Source organism: Lampris incognitus, chromosome 2 (assembly GCF_029633865.1).
Source record: "Lampris incognitus isolate fLamInc1 chromosome 2, fLamInc1.hap2, whole genome shotgun sequence".
Classification (NCBI taxonomy): domain Eukaryota; kingdom Metazoa; phylum Chordata; class Actinopteri; order Lampriformes; family Lampridae; genus Lampris; species Lampris incognitus.
In genome coordinates, this window is record NC_079212.1 from 65,435,667 (window position 1) to 65,461,765 (window position 26,099).

Below are 26,099 nucleotides of genomic sequence, written 5' to 3' on the forward strand. Positions count from 1 at the left end.
TGTGACAGATGATGTGGACTTGGTGATGAGTGTGATAGGGAATGTGGACACAGTGATGAGTGTGACAGATGATGTGGACTTGGTGATGAGTGTGATAGGGAATGTGGACTCGGTGATGAGTGTGACAGATGATGTGGACTCAGTGATGAGTGTGACAGATGATGTGGACTCGGTGATGAGTGTGACAGATTATGTGGACTCAGTGATGAGTGTGAGAGATGATGTGGACTCAGTGATGAGTGTGACAGATGATGTGGACTCGGTGATGAGTGTGACAGATGATGTGGACTCAGTGATGAGTGTGACAGATGATGTGGACTCAGTGATGAGCGTGACAGATGATGTGGACTCGGTGATGACTGTGACAGATGATGTGGACTTGGTGATGAGTGTGACAGATGATGTGGACTCGGTGATGACTGTGACAGATGATGTGGACTCAGTGATGAGTGTGACAGATGATGTGGACTCGGTGATGAGTGTGACAGATGATGTGGACTCAGTGATGAGTGTGAGAGATGATGTGGACTCAGTGATGAGTGTGATAGGGGATGTGGACTCGGTGATGAGTGTGACATGATGTTGACTCAGTGAAGAGTGTGATAGATGATGTGGGCACGGTGATGAGTGTGACAGATGATGTGGACTCGGTGATGAGAGTGACAGATGATGTGGACTCAGTCATGAGTGTGACAGATGATGTGGACTCGGTGATGAGTGTGACAGATGAGGTGGACTCAGTCATGAGTGGGAGAGATGATTTGGACTCAGTGATGAGTGTGATAGGGCATGTGGACTCGGTGATGAGTGTGAGAGATGATGTGGACTCAGTGATGAGTGTGAGAGATGATGTGGACTGAATCATGAGTGTGGCAGATGATGTGGACTCAGTGATGAGTGTGACAGATGATGTGGACTCGGTGATGAGTGTGACAGATGATGTGGACTCAGTGATGAGTGTGAGAGATGATGTGGACTCAGTGATGAGTGTGACAGATGATGTGGACTCAGTGATGAGCGTGACAGATGATGTGGACTCAGTGATGAGTGTGACAGATGATGTGGACTTGGTGATGTGTGTGATAGGGAATTTGGACTCGGTGATGTGTGTGACAGATGATGTGGACTCGGTGATGAGTGAGACAGATGATGTGGACTTGGTGATGAGTGTGATAGGGAATGTGGAATCAGTGATGAGTGTGACAGATGATGTGGACTTGGTGATGAGTGTGATAGGGAATGTGGACTCGGTGATGAGTGTGACAGATGATGTGGACTCAGTGATGAGTGTGACAGATGATGTGGACTCGGTGATGAGTGTGACAGATTATGTGGACTCAGTGATGAGTGTGAGAGATGATGTGGACTCAGTGATGAGTGTGACAGATGATGTGGACTCGGTGATGAGTGTGACAGATGATGTGGACTTGGTGATGAGTGTGATAGGGAATGTGGACTCAGTGATGAGTGTGACAGATGATGTGGACTTGGTGATGAGTGTGATAGGGAATGTGGACTCGGTGATGAGTGTGACAGATGATGTGGACTCAGTGATGAGTGTGACAGATGATGTGGACTCGGTGATGAGTGTGACAGATTATGTGGACTCAGTGATGAGTGTGAGAGATGATGTGGACTCAGTGATGAGTGTGACAGATGATGTGGAATCGGTGATGAGTGTGACAGATGATGTGGACTCAGTGATGAGTGTGACAGATGATGTGGACTCAGTGATGAGCGTGACAGATGATGTGGACTCGGTGATGACTGTGACAGATGATGTGGACTTGGTGATGAGTGTGACAGATGATGTGGACTCGGTGATGAGTGTGACAGATGATGTGGACTCAGTGATGAGTGTGACAGATGATGTGGACTCGGTGATGAGTGTGACAGATGATGTGGACTCAGTGATGAGTGTGAGAGATGATGTGGACTCAGTGATGAGTGTGATAGGGGATGTGGACTCGGTGATGAGTGTGACATGATGTGGACTCAGTGAAGAGTGTGATAGATGATATGGGCACGGTGATGAGTGTGACAGATGATGTGGACTCGGTGATGAGAGTGACAGATGATGTGGACTCAGTCATGAGTGTGACAGATGATGTGGACTCGGTGATGAGTGTGACAGATGAGGTGGACTCAGTCATGAGTGGGAGAGATGATTTGGACTCAGTGATGAGTGTGATAGGGCATGTGGACTCGGTGATGAGTGTGAGAGATGATGTGGACTCAGTGATGAGTGTGAGAGATGATGTGGACTGAATCATGAGTGTGGCAGATGATGTGGACTCAGTGATGAGTGTGACAGATGATGTGGACTCGGTGATGAGTGTGACAGATGATGTGGACTCAGTGATGAGTGAGACAGATGATGTGGACTCAGTGATGAGTGTGAGAGATGATGTGGACTCAGTGATGAGTGTGATAGGGGATGTGGACTCAGTGATGAGTGTGACAGATGATGTGGACTCAGTGATGAGCGTGACAGATGATGTGGACTCAGTGATGAGTGTGACAGATGATGTGGACTTGGTGATGAGTGTGATAGGGAATGTGGACACAGTGATGAGTGTGACAGATGATGTGGACTCAGTCATGAGTGTGACAGATGATGTGGACTCAGTGATGAGTTTGAGAGATGATGTGGACTCGGTGATGAGTGTGACAGATGATGTGGACTCAGTGATGAGTGTGAGAGATGATGTGGACTCAGTGATGAGTGTGATAGGGGATGTGGACTCGGTGATGAGTGTGACATGATGTGGACTCTGTGAAGAGTGTGATAGATGATATGGGCACGGTGATGAGTGTGACAGATGATGTGGACTCGGTGATGAGAGTGACAGATGATGTGGACTCAGTCATGAGTGTGACAGATGATGTGGACTCGGTGATGAGTGTGACAGATGAGGTGGACTCAGTCATGAGTGGGAGAGATGATTTGGACTCAGTGATGAGTGTGATAGGGCATGTGGACTCGGTGATGAGTGTGAGAGATGATGTGGACTCAGTGATGAGTGTGAGAGATGATGTGGACTGAATCATGAGTGTGGCAGATGATGTGGACTCAGTGATGAGTGTGACAGATGATGTGGACTCGGTGATGAGTGTGACAGATGATGTGGACTCAGTGATGAGTGTGAGAGATGATGTGGACTCAGTGATGAGTGTGACAGATGATGTGGACTCAGTGATGAGCGTGACAGATGATGTGGACTCAGTGATGAGTGTGACAGATGATGTGGACTTGGTGATGAGTGTGATAGGGAATGTGGACACAGTGATGAGTGTGACAGATGATGTGGACTTGGTGATGAGTGTGATAGGGAATGTGGACTCGGTGATGAGTGTGACAGATGATGTGGACTCAGTGATGAGTGTGACAGATGATGTGGACTCGGTGATGAGTGTGACAGATTATGTGGACTCAGTGATGAGTGTGAGAGATGATGTGGACTCAGTGATGAGTGTGACAGATGATGTGGACTCGGTGATGAGTGTGACAGATGATGTGGACTCAGTGATGAGTGTGACAGATGATGTGGACTCAGTGATGAGCGTGACAGATGATGTGGACTCGGTGATGACTGTGACAGATGATGTGGACTTGGTGATGAGTGTGACAGATGATGTGGACTCGGTGATGACTGTGACAGATGATGTGGACTCAGTGATGAGTGTGACAGATGATGTGGACTCGGTGATGAGTGTGACAGATGATGTGGACTCAGTGATGAGTGTGAGAGATGATGTGGACTCAGTGATGAGTGTGATAGGGGATGTGGACTCGGTGATGAGTGTGACATGATGTTGACTCAGTGAAGAGTGTGATAGATGATGTGGGCACGGTGATGAGTGTGACAGATGATGTGGACTCGGTGATGAGAGTGACAGATGATGTGGACTCAGTCATGAGTGTGACAGATGATGTGGACTCGGTGATGAGTGTGACAGATGAGGTGGACTCAGTCATGAGTGGGAGAGATGATTTGGACTCAGTGATGAGTGTGATAGGGCATGTGGACTCGGTGATGAGTGTGAGAGATGATGTGGACTCAGTGATGAGTGTGAGAGATGATGTGGACTGAATCATGAGTGTGGCAGATGATGTGGACTCAGTGATGAGTGTGACAGATGATGTGGACTCGGTGATGAGTGTGACAGATGATGTGGACTCAGTGATGAGTGAGACAGATGATGTGGACTCAGTGATGAGTGTGAGAGATGATGTGGACTCAGTGATGAGTGTGATAGGGGATGTGGACTCAGTGATGAGTGTGACAGATGATGTGGACTCAGTGATGAGCGTGACAGATGATGTGGACTCAGTGATGAGTGTGACAGATGATGTGGACTTGGTGATGAGTGTGATAGGGAATGTGGACACAGTGATGAGTGTGACAGATGATGTGGACTCAGTCATGAGTGTGACAGATGATGTGGACTCAGTGATGAGTTTGAGAGATGATGTGGACTCGGTGATGAGTGTGACAGATGATGTGGACTCAGTGATGAGTGTGAGAGATGATGTGGACTCAGTGATGAGTGTGATAGGGGATGTGGACTCGGTGATGAGTGTGACATGATGTGGACTCTGTGAAGAGTGTGATAGATGATATGGGCACGGTGATGAGTGTGACAGATGATGTGGACTCGGTGATGAGAGTGACAGATGATGTGGACTCAGTCATGAGTGTGACAGATGATGTGGACTCGGTGATGAGTGTGACAGATGAGGTGGACTCAGTCATGAGTGGGAGAGATGATTTGGACTCAGTGATGAGTGTGATAGGGCATGTGGACTCGGTGATGAGTGTGAGAGATGATGTGGACTCAGTGATGAGTGTGAGAGATGATGTGGACTGAATCATGAGTGTGGCAGATGATGTGGACTCAGTGATGAGTGTGACAGATGATGTGGACTCGGTGATGAGTGTGACAGATGATGTGGACTCAGTGATGAGTGTGAGAGATGATGTGGACTCAGTGATGAGTGTGACAGATGATGTGGACTCAGTGATGAGCGTGACAGATGATGTGGACTCAGTGATGAGTGTGACAGATGATGTGGACTTGGTGATGAGTGTGATAGGGAATGTGGACACAGTGATGAGTGTGACAGATGATGTGGACTTGGTGATGAGTGTGATAGGGAATGTGGACTCGGTGATGAGTGTGACAGATGATGTGGACTCAGTGATGAGTGTGACAGATGATGTGGACTCGGTGATGAGTGTGACAGATTATGTGGACTCAGTGATGAGTGTGAGAGATGATGTGGACTCAGTGATGAGTGTGACAGATGATGTGGACTCGGTGATGAGTGTGACAGATGATGTGGACTCAGTGATGAGTGTGACAGATGATGTGGACTCAGTGATGAGCGTGACAGATGATGTGGACTCGGTGATGACTGTGACAGATGATGTGGACTTGGTGATGAGTGTGACAGATGATGTGGACTCGGTGATGACTGTGACAGATGATGTGGACTCAGTGATGAGTGTGACAGATGATGTGGACTCGGTGATGAGTGTGACAGATGATGTGGACTCAGTGATGAGTGTGAGAGATGATGTGGACTCAGTGATGAGTGTGATAGGGGATGTGGACTCGGTGATGAGTGTGACATGATGTTGACTCAGTGAAGAGTGTGATAGATGATGTGGGCACGGTGATGAGTGTGACAGATGATGTGGACTCGGTGATGAGAGTGACAGATGATGTGGACTCAGTCATGAGTGTGACAGATGATGTGGACTCGGTGATGAGTGTGACAGATGAGGTGGACTCAGTCATGAGTGGGAGAGATGATTTGGACTCAGTGATGAGTGTGATAGGGCATGTGGACTCGGTGATGAGTGTGAGAGATGATGTGGACTCAGTGATGAGTGTGAGAGATGATGTGGACTGAATCATGAGTGTGGCAGATGATGTGGACTCAGTGATGAGTGTGACAGATGATGTGGACTCGGTGATGAGTGTGACAGATGATGTGGACTCAGTGATGAGTGTGAGAGATGATGTGGACTCAGTGATGAGTGTGACAGATGATGTGGACTCAGTGATGAGCGTGACAGATGATGTGGACTCAGTGATGAGTGTGACAGATGATGTGGACTTGGTGATGTGTGTGATAGGGAATTTGGACTCGGTGATGTGTGTGACAGATGATGTGGACTCGGTGATGAGTGAGACAGATGATGTGGACTTGGTGATGAGTGTGATAGGGAATGTGGAATCAGTGATGAGTGTGACAGATGATGTGGACTTGGTGATGAGTGTGATAGGGAATGTGGACTCGGTGATGAGTGTGACAGATGATGTGGACTCAGTGATGAGTGTGACAGATGATGTGGACTCGGTGATGAGTGTGACAGATTATGTGGACTCAGTGATGAGTGTGAGAGATGATGTGGACTCAGTGATGAGTGTGACAGATGATGTGGACTCGGTGATGAGTGTGACAGATGATGTGGACTTGGTGATGAGTGTGATAGGGAATGTGGACTCAGTGATGAGTGTGACAGATGATGTGGACTTGGTGATGAGTGTGATAGGGAATGTGGACTCGGTGATGAGTGTGACAGATGATGTGGACTCAGTGATGAGTGTGACAGATGATGTGGACTCGGTGATGAGTGTGACAGATTATGTGGACTCAGTGATGAGTGTGAGAGATGATGTGGACTCAGTGATGAGTGTGACAGATGATGTGGAATCGGTGATGAGTGTGACAGATGATGTGGACTCAGTGATGAGTGTGACAGATGATGTGGACTCAGTGATGAGCGTGACAGATGATGTGGACTCGGTGATGACTGTGACAGATGATGTGGACTTGGTGATGAGTGTGACAGATGATGTGGACTCGGTGATGAGTGTGACAGATGATGTGGACTCAGTGATGAGTGTGACAGATGATGTGGACTCGGTGATGAGTGTGACAGATGATGTGGACTCAGTGATGAGTGTGAGAGATGATGTGGACTCAGTGATGAGTGTGATAGGGGATGTGGACTCGGTGATGAGTGTGACATGATGTGGACTCAGTGAAGAGACACTGTCTGCGGAGGACCAAAAACACCGAACAAGTCTAATCTACACTGTCTGCAGAGGACCAAAAACACCGAACAAGACTAATCTATGGTGTCTGCAGGGGACCAAAAACACCGAACCAGACTAATCTACACTGTCTGCGGAGGACCAAACACACCGAACAAGGCTAATCTACACTGTCTGCAGAGGACCAAAAGCACCGAACAAGACTAATCTACACTGTCTGCGGAGGACCAAAAACACCGAACAAGACTAATCTACACTGTCTGCGGAGGACCAAAAACACCGAACAACACTAATCTATGGTGTCTGCAGAGGACCAAAAACACCGAACAAGTCTAATCTACACTGTCTGCAGAGGACCAAAAACACCGAACCAGACTAATCTACACTGTCTGCAAAGGACCAAAAACACCGAACAAGACTAATCTATGGTGTCTGCAGACGACCAAAAACACCGAACAACACTAATCTATGGTGTCTGCAGAGGACCAAAAACACCGAACAAGTCTAATCTACACTGTCTGCAGAGGACCAAAAACACCGAACAAGACTAATCTATGGTGTCTGCGGAGGACCAAAAACACCGAACACAACTAATCTACACTGTCTGCGGAGGACCAAAAACACCGAACAAGACTAATCTATGGTGTCTGCGGAGGACCAAAAACACCGAACAAGTCTAATCTACACTGTCTGCGGAGGACCAAAAACACCGAACAAGCCTAATCTATGGTGTCTACGGAGGACCAAAAACACTGAACACAACTAAGCTACCCTGTCTGCGGAGGACCAAAAACACGGAACAAGACTAATCTATGGTGTCTGCGGACTTGGTGATGAGTGTTGCAGATGATGTGGACTCGGTGATGAGCATGACAGATGATGTGGACTCAGTGATGAGTGTGACAGATGATGTGGACACAGTGATGAGTGTGACAGATGATGTGGACTCGGTGATGAGTGTGACAGATTATGTGGACTCAGTGATGAGTGTGAGAGATGATGTGGACTCAGTGATGAGTGTGACAGATGATGTGGACTCGGTGATGAGTGTGACAGATGATGTGGACTTGGTGATGAGTGTGATAGGGAATGTGGACTCAGTGATGAGTGTGACAGATGATGTGGACTTGGTGATGAGTGTGATAGGGAATGTGGACTCGGTGATGAGTGTGACAGATGATGTGGACTCAGTGATGAGTGTGACAGATGATGTGGACTCGGTGATGAGTGTGACAGATTATGTGGACTCAGTGATGAGTGTGAGAGATGATGTGGACTCAGTGATGAGTGTGACAGATGATGTGGAATCGGTGATGAGTGTGACAGATGATGTGGACTCAGTGATGAGTGTGACAGATGATGTGGACTCAGTGATGAGCGTGACAGATGATGTGGACTCGGTGATGACTGTGACAGATGATGTGGACTTGGTGATGAGTGTGACAGATGATGTGGACTCGGTGATGAGTGTGACAGATGATGTGGACTCAGTGATGAGTGTGACAGATGATGTGGACTCGGTGATGAGTGTGACAGATGATGTGGACTCAGTGATGAGTGTGAGAGATGATGTGGACTCAGTGATGAGTGTGATAGGGGATGTGGACTCGGTGATGAGTGTGACATGATGTGGACTCAGTGAAGAGTGTGATAGATGATATGGGCACGGTGATGAGTGTGACAGATGATGTGGACTCGGTGATGAGAGTGACAGATGATGTGGACTCAGTCATGAGTGTGACAGATGATGTGGACTCGGTGATGAGTGTGACAGATGAGGTGGACTCAGTCATGAGTGGGAGAGATGATTTGGACTCAGTGATGAGTGTGAGAGATGATGTGGACTGAATCATGAGTGTGGCAGATGATGTGGACTCGGTGATGAGTGTGACAGATGATGTGGACTCGGTGATGAGTGTGAGAGATGATGTGGACTCGGTGATGAGTGTGAGAGATGATGTGGACTCAGTGATGAGTGTGAGAGATGATGTGGACTGAATCATGAGTGTGGCAGATGATGTGGACTCAGTGATGAGTGTGACAGATGATGTGGACTCGGTGATGAGTGTGACAGATGATGTGGACTCAGTGATGAGTGTGAGAGATGATGTGGACTCAGTGATGAGTGTGACAGATGATGTGGACTCAGTGATGAGCGTGACAGATGATGTGGACTCAGTGATGAGTGTGACAGATGATGTGGACTTGGTGATGAGTGTGATAGGGAATGTGGACACAGTGATGAGTGTGACAGATGATGTGGACTTGGTGATGAGTGTGATAGGGAATGTGGACTCGGTGATGAGTGTGACAGATGATGTGGACTCAGTGATGAGTGTGACAGATGATGTGGACTCGGTGATGAGTGTGACAGATTATGTGGACTCAGTGATGAGTGTGAGAGATGATGTGGACTCAGTGATGAGTGTGACAGATGATGTGGACTCGGTGATGAGTGTGACAGATGATGTGGACTCAGTGATGAGTGTGACAGATGATGTGGACTCAGTGATGAGCGTGACAGATGATGTGGACTCGGTGATGACTGTGACAGATGATGTGGACTTGGTGATGAGTGTGACAGATGATGTGGACTCGGTGATGACTGTGACAGATGATGTGGACTCAGTGATGAGTGTGACAGATGATGTGGACTCGGTGATGAGTGTGACAGATGATGTGGACTCAGTGATGAGTGTGAGAGATGATGTGGACTCAGTGATGAGTGTGATAGGGGATGTGGACTCGGTGATGAGTGTGACATGATGTTGACTCAGTGAAGAGTGTGATAGATGATGTGGGCACGGTGATGAGTGTGACAGATGATGTGGACTCGGTGATGAGAGTGACAGATGATGTGGACTCAGTCATGAGTGTGACAGATGATGTGGACTCGGTGATGAGTGTGACAGATGAGGTGGACTCAGTCATGAGTGGGAGAGATGATTTGGACTCAGTGATGAGTGTGATAGGGCATGTGGACTCGGTGATGAGTGTGAGAGATGATGTGGACTCAGTGATGAGTGTGAGAGATGATGTGGACTGAATCATGAGTGTGGCAGATGATGTGGACTCAGTGATGAGTGTGACAGATGATGTGGACTCGGTGATGAGTGTGACAGATGATGTGGACTCAGTGATGAGTGTGAGAGATGATGTGGACTCAGTGATGAGTGTGACAGATGATGTGGACTCAGTGATGAGCGTGACAGATGATGTGGACTCAGTGATGAGTGTGACAGATGATGTGGACTTGGTGATGTGTGTGATAGGGAATTTGGACTCGGTGATGTGTGTGACAGATGATGTGGACTCGGTGATGAGTGAGACAGATGATGTGGACTTGGTGATGAGTGTGATAGGGAATGTGGAATCAGTGATGAGTGTGACAGATGATGTGGACTTGGTGATGAGTGTGATAGGGAATGTGGACTCGGTGATGAGTGTGACAGATGATGTGGACTCAGTGATGAGTGTGACAGATGATGTGGACTCGGTGATGAGTGTGACAGATTATGTGGACTCAGTGATGAGTGTGAGAGATGATGTGGACTCAGTGATGAGTGTGACAGATGATGTGGACTCGGTGATGAGTGTGACAGATGATGTGGACTTGGTGATGAGTGTGATAGGGAATGTGGACTCAGTGATGAGTGTGACAGATGATGTGGACTTGGTGATGAGTGTGATAGGGAATGTGGACTCGGTGATGAGTGTGACAGATGATGTGGACTCAGTGATGAGTGTGACAGATGATGTGGACTCGGTGATGAGTGTGACAGATGATGTGGACTCGGTGATGAGTGTGACAGATTATGTGGACTCAGTGATGAGTGTGAGAGATGATGTGGACTCAGTGATGAGTGTGACAGATGATGTGGACTCGGTGATGAGTGTGACAGATGATGTGGACTTGGTGATGAGTGTGATAGGGAATGTGGACTCAGTGATGAGTGTGACAGATGATGTGGACTTGGTGATGAGTGTGATAGGGAATGTGGACTCGGTGATGAGTGTGACAGATTATGTGGACTCAGTGATGAGTGTGAGAGATGATGTGGACTCAGTGATGAGTGTGACAGATGATGTGGAATCGGTGATGAGTGTGACAGATGATGTGGACTCAGTGATGAGTGTGACAGATGATGTGGACTCAGTGATGAGCGTGACAGATGATGTGGACTCGGTGATGACTGTGACAGATGATGTGGACTTGGTGATGAGTGTGACAGATGATGTGGACTCGGTGATGAGTGTGACAGATGATGTGGACTCAGTGATGAGTGTGACAGATGATGTGGACTCAGTGATGAGTGTGACAGATGATGTGGACTCAGTGATGAGCGTGACAGATGATGTGGACTCGGTGATGACTGTGACAGATGATGTGGACTCGGTGATGAGTGTGACAGATGATGTGGACTCAGTGATGAGTGTGACAGATGATGTGGACTCGGTGATGACTGTGACAGATGATGTGGACTCAGTGATGAGTGTGACAGATGATGTGGACTCGGTGATGAGTGTGACAGATTATGTGGACTTGGTGATGTGTGTGATAGGGAATTTGGACTCGGTGATGTGTGTGACAGATGATGTGGACTCGGTGATGAGTGAGACAGATGATGTGGACTTGGTGATGAGTGTGATAGGGAATGTGGAATCAGTGATGAGTGTGACAGATGATGTGGACTTGGTGATGAGTGTGATAGGGAATGTGGACTCGGTGATGAGTGTGACAGATGATGTGGACTCAGTGATGAGTGTGACAGATGATGTGGACTCGGTGATGAGTGTGACAGATTATGTGGACTCAGTGATGAGTGTGAGAGATGATGTGGACTCAGTGATGAGTGTGACAGATGATGTGGACTCGGTGATGAGTGTGACAGATGATGTGGACTTGGTGATGAGTGTGATAGGGAATGTGGACTCAGTGATGAGTGTGACAGATGATGTGGACTTGGTGATGAGTGTGATAGGGAATGTGGACTCGGTGATGAGTGTGACAGATGATGTGGACTCAGTGATGAGTGTGACAGATGATGTGGACTCGGTGATGAGTGTGACAGATTATGTGGACTCAGTGATGAGTGTGAGAGATGATGTGGACTCAGTGATGAGTGTGACAGATGATGTGGAATCGGTGATGAGTGTGACAGATGATGTGGACTCAGTGATGAGTGTGACAGATGATGTGGACTCAGTGATGAGCGTGACAGATGATGTGGACTCGGTGATGACTGTGACAGATGATGTGGACTTGGTGATGAGTGTGACAGATGATGTGGACTCGGTGATGAGTGTGACAGATGATGTGGACTCAGTGATGAGTGTGACAGATGATGTGGACTCGGTGATGACTGTGACAGATGATGTGGACTTGGTGATGAGTGTGACAGATGATGTGGACTCGGTGATGAGTGTGACAGATGATGTGGACTCAGTGATGAGTGTGACAGATGATGTGGACTCGGTGATGAGTGTGACAGATGATGTGGACTCAGTGATGAGTGTGAGAGATGATGTGGACTCAGTGATGAGTGTGATAGGGGATGTGGACTCGGTGATGAGTGTGACATGATGTGGACTCAGTGAAGAGACACTGTCTGCGGAGGACCAAAAACACCGAACAAGTCTAATCTACACTGTCTGCAGAGGACCAAAAACACCGAACAAGACTAATCTATGGTGTCTGCAGGGGACCAAAAACACCGAACCAGACTAATCTACACTGTCTGCGGAGGACCAAACACACCGAACAAGGCTAATCTACACTGTCTGCAGAGGACCAAAAGCACCGAACAAGACTAATCTACACTGTCTGCGGAGGACCAAAAACACCGAACAAGACTAATCTACACTGTCTGCGGAGGACCAAAAACACCGAACAACACTAATCTATGGTGTCTGCAGAGGACCAAAAACACCGAACAAGTCTAATCTACACTGTCTGCAGAGGACCAAAAACACCGAACCAGACTAATCTACACTGTCTGCAAAGGACCAAAAACACCGAACAAGACTAATCTATGGTGTCTGCAGACGACCAAAAACACCGAACAACACTAATCTATGGTGTCTGCAGAGGACCAAAAACACCGAACAAGTCTAATCTACACTGTCTGCAGAGGACCAAAAACACCGAACAAGACTAATCTATGGTGTCTGCGGAGGACCAAAAACACCGAACACAACTAATCTACACTGTCTGCGGAGGACCAAAAACACCGAACAAGACTAATCTATGGTGTCTGCGGAGGACCAAAAACACCGAACAAGTCTAATCTACACTGTCTGCGGAGGACCAAAAACACCGAACAAGCCTAATCTATGGTGTCTACGGAGGACCAAAAACACTGAACACAACTAAGCTACCCTGTCTGCGGAGGACCAAAAACACGGAACAAGACTAATCTATGGTGTCTGCGGACTTGGTGATGAGTGTTGCAGATGATGTGGACTCGGTGATGAGCATGACAGATGATGTGGACTCAGTGATGAGTGTGACAGATGATGTGGACTTGGTGATGAGTGTGATAGGCAATGTGGACTCGGTGATGAGTGTGACAGATGATGTGGACTCAGTGATGAGTGTGACAGATGATGTGGACTTGGTGATGAGTGTGATAGGGAATGTGGACTCGGTGATGAGTGTGACAGATGATGTGGACTCAGTGATGAGTGTGACAGATGATGTGGACTCGTTGATGAGTGTGACAGATTATGTGGACTCAGTGATGAGTGTGAGAGATGATGTGGACTCATCACTGTGATAGGGGATGTGGACTCGGTGATGAGTGTGACAGATGATGTGGATACGGTGATGAGTGTGACAGATGATTTGGACTCGGTGATGAGTGTGAGAGATGATGTGGACTCAGTGATGAGTGTGAGAGATGTGGACTCAGTGATGAGTGTGACAGATGATGTAGACTCAGTGATGAGCGTGACAGATGATGTGGACTCGGTGATGAGTGTGACAGATGATGTGGACTCAGTGATGAGTGTGAGAGGGGATGTGGACTCGGTGATGAGTGTGACAGATGATGTGGACTCAGTGATGTGTGTGATAGGGGATGTGGACTCGGTGATGAGTGTGACAGATGATGTGGACTCGGTGATGAGCGTGACAAATGATGTGGACTCGGTGATGAGTGTGACAGATGATGTGGACTCGGTGATGAGCGTGACAGATGATGTGGACTCAGTGATGAGTGTGAGAGATGATGTGGACTCAGTGATGAGTGTGACAGATGATGTGGACTCAGTGATGAGCGTGACAGATGATGGGGACTCGGTGATGAGTGTGACAGATGATATGGACTCAGTGATGAGTGTGAGAGGGGATGTGGACTCGGTGATGAGTGTGACAGAAGATGTGGACTCAGTGATGAGCGTGACAGATGATGTGGACTCGGTGATGAGTGTGACAGATGATGTGGACTCGGTGATGAGTGTGACAGATGATGTGGCCTCGGTGATGAGTGTGAGAGATGATGTGGACTCAGCGATGAGTGTGAGAGATGATGTGGACTCAGTGATGAGTGTGATAGGGGATGTGGACTCGGTGGTGAGCGTGACATGATGTGGAGTCAGTGATGAGTGTGGTAGATGACGTGGACTTGGTGATGAGTGTGAGAGATGATGTGGACTCAATGATGAGTGTGACAGATGATGTGGACTCGGTGATGAGTGTGACAGATGATGTGGACTCGGTGATGAGTGTGACAGATGATGTGGACTCGGTGATGAGTGTGAGAGATGATGTGGACTCAGTGATGAGTGTGAGATATGTGGACTCAGTGATGCGTGTGATAGATGATGTGGACTTGGTGATGAGTGTGACAGATGATGTGGACTCGGTGATGAGCGTGAGAGATGATGTGGACTCAGTGATGAGTGTGAGAGATGATGTGGACTCGGTGATGAGTGTGATAGGGGATGTGGACTCGGTGATTAGTGTGACAGATGATGTGGACTCGGTGATGAGCGTGACATGATGTGGACTCAGTGATGAGTGTGATAGGGGATGTGGACTCGGTGATGAGCGTGACATGATGTGGAGTCAGTGATGAGTGTGGTAGATGACGTGGACTTGGTGATGAGTGTGAGAGATGATGTGGACTCAATGATGAGTGTGACAGATGATGTGGACTCGGTGATGAGTGTGACAGATGATGTGGACTCGGTGATGAGTGTGACAGATGATGTGGACTCGGTGATGAGTGTGAGAGATGATGTGGACTCAGTGATGAGTGTGAGAGATGTGGACTCAGTGATGCGTGTGATAGATGATGTGGACTTGGTGATGAGTGTGACAGATGATGTGGACTCGGTGATGAGCGTGAGAGATGATGTGGACTCAGTGATGAGTGTGAGAGATGATGTGGACTCGGGGATGAGTGTGATAGGGGATGTGGACTCAGTGATTAGTGTGACAGATGATGTGGACTCGGTGATGAGCGTGACATGATGTGGACTCAGTGATGAGTGTGATAGATGATGTGGACTCGGTGATGAGTGTGAGAGATGATGGGGACTCAGTGATGAGTGTGATAGGGGATGTGGACTCGGTGATGAGCGTGACATGATGTGGAGTCAGTGATGAGAGTGGTAGATGACGTGGACTTGGTGATGAGTGTGAGAGATGATGTGGACTCAATGATGAGTGTGACAGATGATGTGGACTCGGTGATGAGTGTGACAGATGATGTGGACTCGGTGATGAGTGTGACAGATGATGTGGACTCGGTGATGAGTGTGACAGATGATGTGGACTCAGTGATGAGTGTGAGAGATGTGGACTCAGTGATGCGTGTGATAGATGATGTGGACTTGGTGATGAGTGTGACAGATGATGTGGACTCGGTGATGAGCGTGACATGATGTGGACTCGGTGATGAGTGTGATAGGGGATGTGGACTCGGTGATGAGCGTGACATGATGTGGACTCAGTGATGAGTGTGATAGATGATGTGGACTCAGTGATGAGTGTGAGAGATGATGCGGACTCAGTGATGAGTGTGAGAGATGTGGACTCAGTGATGAGTGTGGCAGATGATGTGGACTCAGTGATGAGTGTGACAGATGATGTGGACTCGGTGATGAGTGTGACAGATGATGTGGACTCAGTGATGAGTGTGAGAGATGATGTGGACTCAGTGATGAGTGTGACAGATGATGTGGACTCAGTGATGAGCGTGACAGATGATGTGGACTCAGTGATGAGTGTGACAGATGATGTGGACTTGGTGATGTGTGTGATAGGGAATTTGGACTCGGTGATGTGTGTGACAGATGATGTGGACTCGGTGATGAGTGAGACAGATGATGTGGACTTGGTGATGAGTGTGATAGGGAATGTGGAATCAGTGATGAGTGTGACAGATGATGTGGACTTGGTGATGAGTGTGATAGGGAATGTGGACTCGGTGATGAGTGTGACAGATGATGTGGACTCAGTGATGAGTGTGACAGATGATGTGGACTCGGTGATGAGTGTGACAGATTATGTGGACTCAGTGATGAGTGTGAGAGATGATGTGGACTCAGTGATGAGTGTGACAGATGATGTGGACTCGGTGATGAGTGTGACAGATGATGTGGACTTGGTGATGAGTGTGATAGGGAATGTGGACTCAGTGATGAGTGTGACAGATGATGTGGACTTGGTGATGAGTGTGATAGGGAATGTGGACTCGGTGATGAGTGTGACAGATGATGTGGACTCAGTGATGAGTGTGACAGATGATGTGGACTCGGTGATGAGTGTGACAGATTATGTGGACTCAGTGATGAGTGTGAGAGATGATGTGGACTCAGTGATGAGTGTGACAGATGATGTGGAATCGGTGATGAGTGTGACAGATGATGTGGACTCAGTGATGAGTGTGACAGATGATGTGGACTCAGTGATGAGCGTGACAGATGATGTGGACTCGGTGATGACTGTGACAGATGATGTGGACTTGGTGATGAGTGTGACAGATGATGTGGACTCGGTGATGAGTGTGACAGATGATGTGGACTCAGTGATGAGTGTGACAGATGATGTGGACTCGGTGATGAGTGTGACAGATGATGTGGACTCAGTGATGAGTGTGAGAGATGATGTGGACTCAGTGATGAGTGTGATAGGGGATGTGGACTCGGTGATGAGTGTGACATGATGTGGACTCAGTGAAGAGACACTGTCTGCGGAGGACCAAAAACACCGAACAAGTCTAATCTACACTGTCTGCAGAGGACCAAAAACACCGAACAAGACTAATCTATGGTGTCTGCAGGGGACCAAAAACACCGAACCAGACTAATCTACACTGTCTGCGGAGGACCAAACACACCGAACAAGGCTAATCTACACTGTCTGCAGAGGACCAAAAGCACCGAACAAGACTAATCTACACTGTCTGCGGAGGACCAAAAACACCGAACAAGACTAATCTACACTGTCTGCGGAGGACCAAAAACACCGAACAACACTAATCTATGGTGTCTGCAGAGGACCAAAAACACCGAACAAGTCTAATCTACACTGTCTGCAGAGGACCAAAAACACCGAACCAGACTAATCTACACTGTCTGCAAAGGACCAAAAACACCGAACAAGACTAATCTATGGTGTCTGCAGACGACCAAAAACACCGAACAACACTAATCTATGGTGTCTGCAGAGGACCAAAAACACCGAACAAGTCTAATCTACACTGTCTGCAGAGGACCAAAAACACCGAACAAGACTAATCTATGGTGTCTGCGGAGGACCAAAAACACCGAACACAACTAATCTACACTGTCTGCGGAGGACCAAAAACACCGAACAAGACTAATCTATGGTGTCTGCGGAGGACCAAAAACACCGAACAAGTCTAATCTACACTGTCTGCGGAGGACCAAAAACACCGAACAAGCCTAATCTATGGTGTCTACGGAGGACCAAAAACACTGAACACAACTAAGCTACCCTGTCTGCGGAGGACCAAAAACACGGAACAAGACTAATCTATGGTGTCTGCGGACTTGGTGATGAGTGTTGCAGATGATGTGGACTCGGTGATGAGCATGACAGATGATGTGGACTCAGTGATGAGTGTGACAGATGATGTGGACTTGGTGATGAGTGTGATAGGCAATGTGGACTCGGTGATGAGTGTGACAGATGATGTGGACTCAGTGATGAGTGTGACAGATGATGTGGACTTGGTGATGAGTGTGATAGGGAATGTGGACTCGGTGATGAGTGTGACAGATGATGTGGACTCAGTGATGAGTGTGACAGATGATGTGGACTCGTTGATGAGTGTGACAGATTATGTGGACTCAGTGATGAGTGTGAGAGATGATGTGGACTCATCACTGTGATAGGGGATGTGGACTCGGTGATGAGTGTGACAGATGATGTGGATACGGTGATGAGTGTGACAGATGATTTGGACTCGGTGATGAGTGTGAGAGATGATGTGGACTCAGTGATGAGTGTGAGAGATGTGGACTCAGTGATGAGTGTGACAGATGATGTAGACTCAGTGATGAGCGTGACAGATGATGTGGACTCGGTGATGAGTGTGACAGATGATGTGGACTCAGTGATGAGTGTGAGAGGGGATGTGGACTCGGTGATGAGTGTGACAGATGATGTGGACTCAGTGATGTGTGTGATAGGGGATGTGGACTCGGTGATGAGTGTGACAGATGATGTGGACTCGGTGATGAGCGTGACAAATGATGTGGACTCGGTGATGAGTGTGACAGATGATGTGGACTCGGTGATGAGCGTGACAGATGATGTGGACTCAGTGATGAGTGTGAGAGATGATGTGGACTCAGTGATGAGTGTGACAGATGATGTGGACTCAGTGATGAGCGTGACAGATGATGGGGACTCGGTGATGAGTGTGACAGATGATATGGACTCAGTGATGAGTGTGAGAGGGGATGTGGACTCGGTGATGAGTGTGACAGAAGATGTGGACTCAGTGATGAGCGTGACAGATGATGTGGACTCGGTGATGAGTGTGACAGATGATGTGGACTCGGTGATGAGTGTGACAGATGATGTGGCCTCGGTGATGAGTGTGAGAGATGATGTGGACTCAGCGATGAGTGTGAGAGATGATGTGGACTCAGTGATGAGTGTGATAGGGGATGTGGACTCGGTGGTGAGCGTGACATGATGTGGAGTCAGTGATGAGTGTGGTAGATGACGTGGACTTGGTGATGAGTGTGAGAGATGATGTGGACTCAATGATGAGTGTGACAGATGATGTGGACTCGGTGATGAGTGTGACAGATGATGTGGACTCGGTGATGAGTGTGACAGATGATGTGGACTCGGTGATGAGTGTGAGAGATGATGTGGACTCAGTGATGAGTGTGAGATATGTGGACTCAGTGATGCGTGTGATAGATGATGTGGACTTGGTGATGAGTGTGACAGATGATGTGGACTCGGTGATGAGCGTGAGAGATGATGTGGACTCAGTGATGAGTGTGAGAGATGATGTGGACTCGGTGATGAGTGTGATAGGGGATGTGGACTCGGTGATTAGTGTGACAGATGATGTGGACTCGGTGATGAGCGTGACATGATGTGGACTCAGTGATGAGTGTGATAGGGGATGTGGACTCGGTGATGAGCGTGACATGATGTGGAGTCAGTGATGAGTGTGGTAGATGACGTGGACTTGGTGATGAGTGTGAGAGATGATGTGGACTCAATGATGAGTGTGACAGATGATGTGGACTCGGTGATGAGTGTGACAGATGATGTGGACTCGGTGATGAGTGTGACAGATGATGTGGACTCGGTGATGAGTGTGAGAGATGATGTGGACTCAGTGATGAGTGTGAGAGATGTGGACTCAGTGATGCGTGTGATAGATGATGTGGACTTGGTGATGAGTGTGACAGATGATGTGGACTCGGTGATGAGCGTGAGAGATGATGTGGACTCAGTGATGAGTGTGAGAGATGATGTGGACTCGGGGATGAGTGTGATAGGGGATGTGGACTCAGTGATTAGTGTGACAGATGATGTGGACTCGGTGATGAGCGTGACATGATGTGGACTCAGTGATGAGTGTGATAGATGATGTGGACTCGGTGATGAGTGTGAGAGATGATGGGGACTCAGTGATGAGTGTGATAGGGGATGTGGACTCGGTGATGAGCGTGACATGATGTGGAGTCAGTGATGAGAGTGGTAGATGACGTGGACTTGGTGATGAGTGTGAGAGATGATGTGGACTCAATGATGAGTGTGACAGATGATGTGGACTCGGTGATGAGTGTGACAGATGATGTGGACTCGGTGATGAGTGTGACAGATGATGTGGACTCGGTGATGAGTGTGACAGATGATGTGGACTCAGTGATGAGTGTGAGAGATGTGGACTCAGTGATGCGTGTGATAGATGATGTGGACTTGGTGATGAGTGTGACAGATGATGTGGACTCGGTGATGAGCGTGACATGATGTGGACTCGGTGATGAGTGTGATAGGGGATGTGGACTCGGTGATGAGCGTGACATGATGTGGACTCAGTGATGAGTGTGATAGATGATGTGGACTCAGTGATGAGTGTGAGAGATGATGCGGACTCAGTGATGAGTGTGAGAGATGTGGACTCAGTGATGAGTGTGACAGATGATGTAGACTCAGTGATGAGCGTGACAGATGATGTGGACTCGGTGATGAGTGTGACAGATGATGTGGACTCAGTGATGAGTGTGAGAGGGGATGTGGACTCGGTGATGAGTGTGACAGATGATGTGGACTCAGTGATGTGTGTGATAGGGGATGTGGACTCGGTGATGAGTGTGACAGATGATGTGGACTCGGTGATGAGCGTGACAAATGATGTGGACTCGGTGATGAGTCTGACAGATGATGTGGACTCGGTGATGAGCGTGACAGATGATGTGGACTCAGTGATGAGTGTGAGAGATGATGTGGACTCAGTGATGAGTGTGACAGATGATGGGGACTCGGTGATGAGCGTGACAGATGATGGGGACTCGGTGATGAGTGTGACAGAAGATGTGGACTCAGTGATGAGCGTGACAGATGATGTGGACTCGGTGATGATTGTGACAGATGACGTGGACTCAGCGATGAGTGTGAGAGATGATGTGGACTCAGTGATGAGTGTGATAGGGGATGTGGACTCGGTGATGAGCGTGACATGATGTGGAGTCAGTGATGAGTGTGGTAGATGACGTGGACTTGGTGATGAGTGTGAGAGATGATGTGGACTCAATGATGAGTGTGACAGATGATGTGGACTCGGTGATGAGTGTGACAGATGATGTGGACTCGGTGATGAGTGTGACAGATGATGTGGACTCGGTGATGAGTGTGAGAGATGATGTGGACTCAGTGATGAGTGTGAGAGATGTGGACTCAGTGATGCGTGTGATAGATGATGTGGACTTGGTGATGAGTGTGACAGATGATGTGGACTCGGTGATGAGCGTGAGAGATGATGTGGACTCAGTGATGAGTGTGAGAGATGATGTGGACTCGGTGATGAGTGTGATAGGGGATGTGGACTCGGTGATTAGTGTGACAGATTATGTGGACTCGGTGATGAGCGTGACATGATGTGGACTCAGTGATGAGTGTGATAGGGGATGTGGACTCGGTGATGAGCGTGACATGATGTGGAGTCAGTGATGAGTGTGGTAGATGACGTTGGCTTGGTGATGAGTGTGAGAGATGATGTGGACTCAATGATGAGTGTGACAGTTGATGTGGACTCGGTGATGAGTGTGACAGATGATGTGGACTCGGTGATGAGTGTGACAGATGATGTGGACTCGGTGATGAGTGTGAGAGATGATGTGGACTCAGTGATGAGTGTGAGAGATGTGGACTCAGTGATGCGTGTGATAGATGATGTGGACTTGGTGATGAGTGTGACAGATGATGTGGACTCGGTGATGAGCGTGAGAGATGATGTGGACTCAGTGATGAGTGTGAGAGATGATGTGGACTCGGTGATGAGTGTGATAGGGGATGTGGACTCGGTGATTAGTGTGACAGATGATGTGGACTCGGTGATGAGCGTGACATGATGTGGACTCAGTGATGAGTGTGATAGATGATGTGGACTCGGTGATGAGTGTGAGAGATGATGTGGACTCAGTGATGATTGTGAGAGATGTGGACTCAGTGATGCGTGTGATAGATGATGTGGACTTGGTGATGAGTGTGACAGATGATGTGGACTCGGTGATGAGCGTGAGAGATGATATGGACTCAGTGATGAGTGTGAGAGATGATGTGGACTCGGTGATGAGTGTGATAGGGGATGTGGACTCGGTGATTAGTGTGACAGATGATGTGGACTCGGTGATGAGCGTGACATGATGTGGACTCAGTGATGAGTGTGATAGATGATGTGGACTCGGTGATGAGTGTGAGAGATGATGGGGACTCAGTGATGAGTGTGATAGGGGATGTGGACTCGGTGATGAGCGTGACATGATGTGGAGTCAGTGATGAGTGTGGTAGATGACGTGGACTTGGTGATGAGTGTGAGAGATGATGTGGACTCAATGATGAGTGTGACAGATGATGTGGACTCGGTGATGAGTGTGACAGATGATGTGGACTCGGTTATGAGTGTGACAGATGATGTGGACTCGGTGATGAGTGTGAGAGATGATGTGGACTCAGTGATGAGTGTGAGAGATGTGGACTCAGTGATGCGTGTGATAGATGATGTGGACTTGGTGATGAGTGTGACAGATGATGTGGACTCGGTGATGAGCGTGACATGATGTGGACTCGGTGATGAGTGTGATAGGGGATGTGGACTCGGTGATGAGCGTGACATGATGTGGACTCAGTGATGAGTGTGATAGATGTTGTGGACTCAGTGATGCGTGTGATAGATGATGTGGACTTGGTGATGAGTGTGACAGATGATGTGGACTCGGTGATGAGCGTGACATGATGTGGACTCGGTGATGAGTGTGATAGGGGATGTGGACTCGGTGATGAGCGTGACATGATGTGGACTCAGTGATGAGTGTGATAGATGATGTGGACTCAGTGATGAGTGTGAGAGATGATGCGGACTCAGTGATGAGTGTGAGAGATGTGGACTCAGTGATGAGTGTGACAGATGATGTAGACTCAGTGATGAGCGTGACAGATGATGTGGACTCGGTGATGAGTGTGACAGATGATGTGGACTCAGTGATGAGTGTGAGAGGGGATGTGGACTCGGTGATGAGTGTGACAGATGATGTGGACTCAGTGATGTGTGTGATAGGGGATGTGGACTCGGTGATGAGTGTGACAGATGATGTGGACTCGGTGATGAGCGTGACAAATGATGTGGACTCGGTGATGAGTGTGACAGAAGATGTGGACTCGGTGATGAGCGTGACAGATGATGTGGACTCAGTGATGAGTGTGAGAGATGATGTGGACTCAGTGATGAGTGTGAGAGATGATGTGGACTCAGTGATGAGCGTGACAGATGATGGGGACTCGGTGATGAGTGTGACAGATGATATGGACTCAGTGATGAGTGTGAGAGGGGATGTGGACTCGGTGATGAGTGTGACAGAAGATGTGGACTCAGTGATGAGCGTGACAGATGATGTGGACTCGGTGATGAGTGTGACAGATGATGTGGACTCGGTGATGAGTGTGACAGATGATGTGGACTCGGTGATGAGTGTGAGAGATGATGTGGACTCAGCGATGAGTGTGAGAGATGATGTGGACTCAGTGATGAGTGTGATAGGGGATGTGGACTCGGTGATGAGCGTGACACGATGTGGAGTCAGTGATGAGTGTGGTAGATGACGTGGACTTGGTGATGAGTGTGAGAGATGATGTGGACTCAATGATGAGTGATACAGATGATCTGGACTCGGTGATGAGTGTGACAGATGATGTGGACTCGGTGATGAGTGTGACAGATGATGTGGACTCGGTGATGAGTGTGAGAGATGATGTGGACTCAGTGATGAGTGTGAGAGATGTGGACTCAGTGATGCGTGTGATAGATGATGTGGACTTGGTGATGAGTGTGACAGATGATGTGGACTCGGTGATGAGCGTGAGAGATGATGTGGACTCAGTGATGAGTGTGAGAGATGATGTGGACTCGGTGATGAGTGTGATAGGGGATGTGGACTCGGTGATTAGTGTGACAGATGATGTGGACTCGGTGATGAGCGTGACATGATGTGGACTCAGTGATGAGTGTGATATGGGATGTGGACTCGGTGATGAGCGTGACATGATGTGGAGTCAGTGATGAGTGTGGTAGATGACGTGGACTTGGTGATGGGTGTGAGAGATGATGTGGACTCAATGATGAGTGTGACAGATGATGTGGACTCGGTGATGAGTGTGACAGATGATGTGGACTCGGTGATGAGTGTGACAGATGATGTGGACTCGGTGATGAGTGTGAGAGATGATGTGGACTCAGTGATGAGTGTGAGAGATGTGGACTCAGTGATGCGTGTGATAGATGATGTGGACTTGGTGATGAGTGTGACAGATGATGTGGACTCGGTGATGAGCGTGAGAGATGATGTGGACTCAGTGATGAGTGTGAGAGATGATGTGGACTCGGTGATGAGTGTGATAGGGGATGTGGACTCGGTGATTAGTGTGACAGACGATGTGGACTCGGTGATGAGCGTGACATGATGTGGACTCAGTGATGAGTGTGATAGATGATGTGGACTCGGTGATGAGTGTGAGAGATGATGTGGACTCAGTAATGAGTGTGAGAGATGTGGACTCAGTGATGCGTGTGATAGATGATGTGGACTTGGTGATGAGTGTGACAGATGATGTGGACTCGGTGATGAGCGTGAGAGATGATGTGGACTCAGTGATGAGTGTGAGAGATGAAGAGGACTCGGTGATGAGTGTGATAGGGGATGTGGACTCGGTGATTAGTGTGACAGATGATGTGGACTCGGTGATGAGCGTGACATGATATGGACTCAGTGATGAGTGTGATAGATGATGTGGACTCGGTGATGAGTGTGAGAGATGATGGGGACTCAGTGATGAGTGTGATAGGGGATGTGGACTCGGTGATGAGCGTGACATGATGTGGAGTCAGTGATGAGTGTGGTAGATGACGTGGACTTGGTGATGAGTGTGAGAGATGATGTGGACTCAATGATGAGTGTGACAGATGATGTGGACTCGGTGATGAGTGTGACAGATGATGTGGACTCGGTGATGAGTGTGAGAGGGGATGTGGACTCAGTGATGATCGTGACAGATGATGGGGACTCGGTGATGAGTGTGACAGATGATATGGACTCAGTGATGAGTGTGAGAGGGGATGTGGACTCGGTGATGAGTGTGACAGAAGATGCGGACTCAGTGATGAGCGTGACAGATGATGTGGACTCGGTGATGAGTGTGACAGATGATGTGGACTCGGTGATGAGTGTGACAGATGATGTGGACTCGGTGATGAGTGTGAGAGATGATGTGGACTCAGCGATGAGTGTGAGAGATGATGTGGACTCAGTGATGAGTGTGATAGGGGATGTGGACTCGGTGATGAGCGTGACATGATGTGGAGTCAGTGATGAGTGTGGTAGATGACGTGGACTTGGTGATGAGTGTGAGAGATGATGTGGACTCAATGATGAGTGTGACAGATGATGTGGACTCGGTGATGAGTGTGACAGGTGATGTGGACTCGGTGATGAGTGTGACAGATGATGTGGACTCGGTGATGAGTGTGAGAGATGATGTGGACTCAGTGATGAGTGTGAGAGATGTGGACTCAGTGATGCGTGTGACAGATGATGTGGACTTGGTGATGAGTGTTACAGATGATGTGGACTCGGTGATGAGCGTGAGAGATGATATGGACTCAGTGATGAGTGTGAGAGATGATGTGGACTCGGTGATGAGTGTGATAGGGGATGTGGACTCGGTGATTAGTGTGACAGATGATGTGGACTCGGTGATGAGCGTGACATGATGTGGACTCAGTGATGAGTGTGATAGGGGATGTGGACTC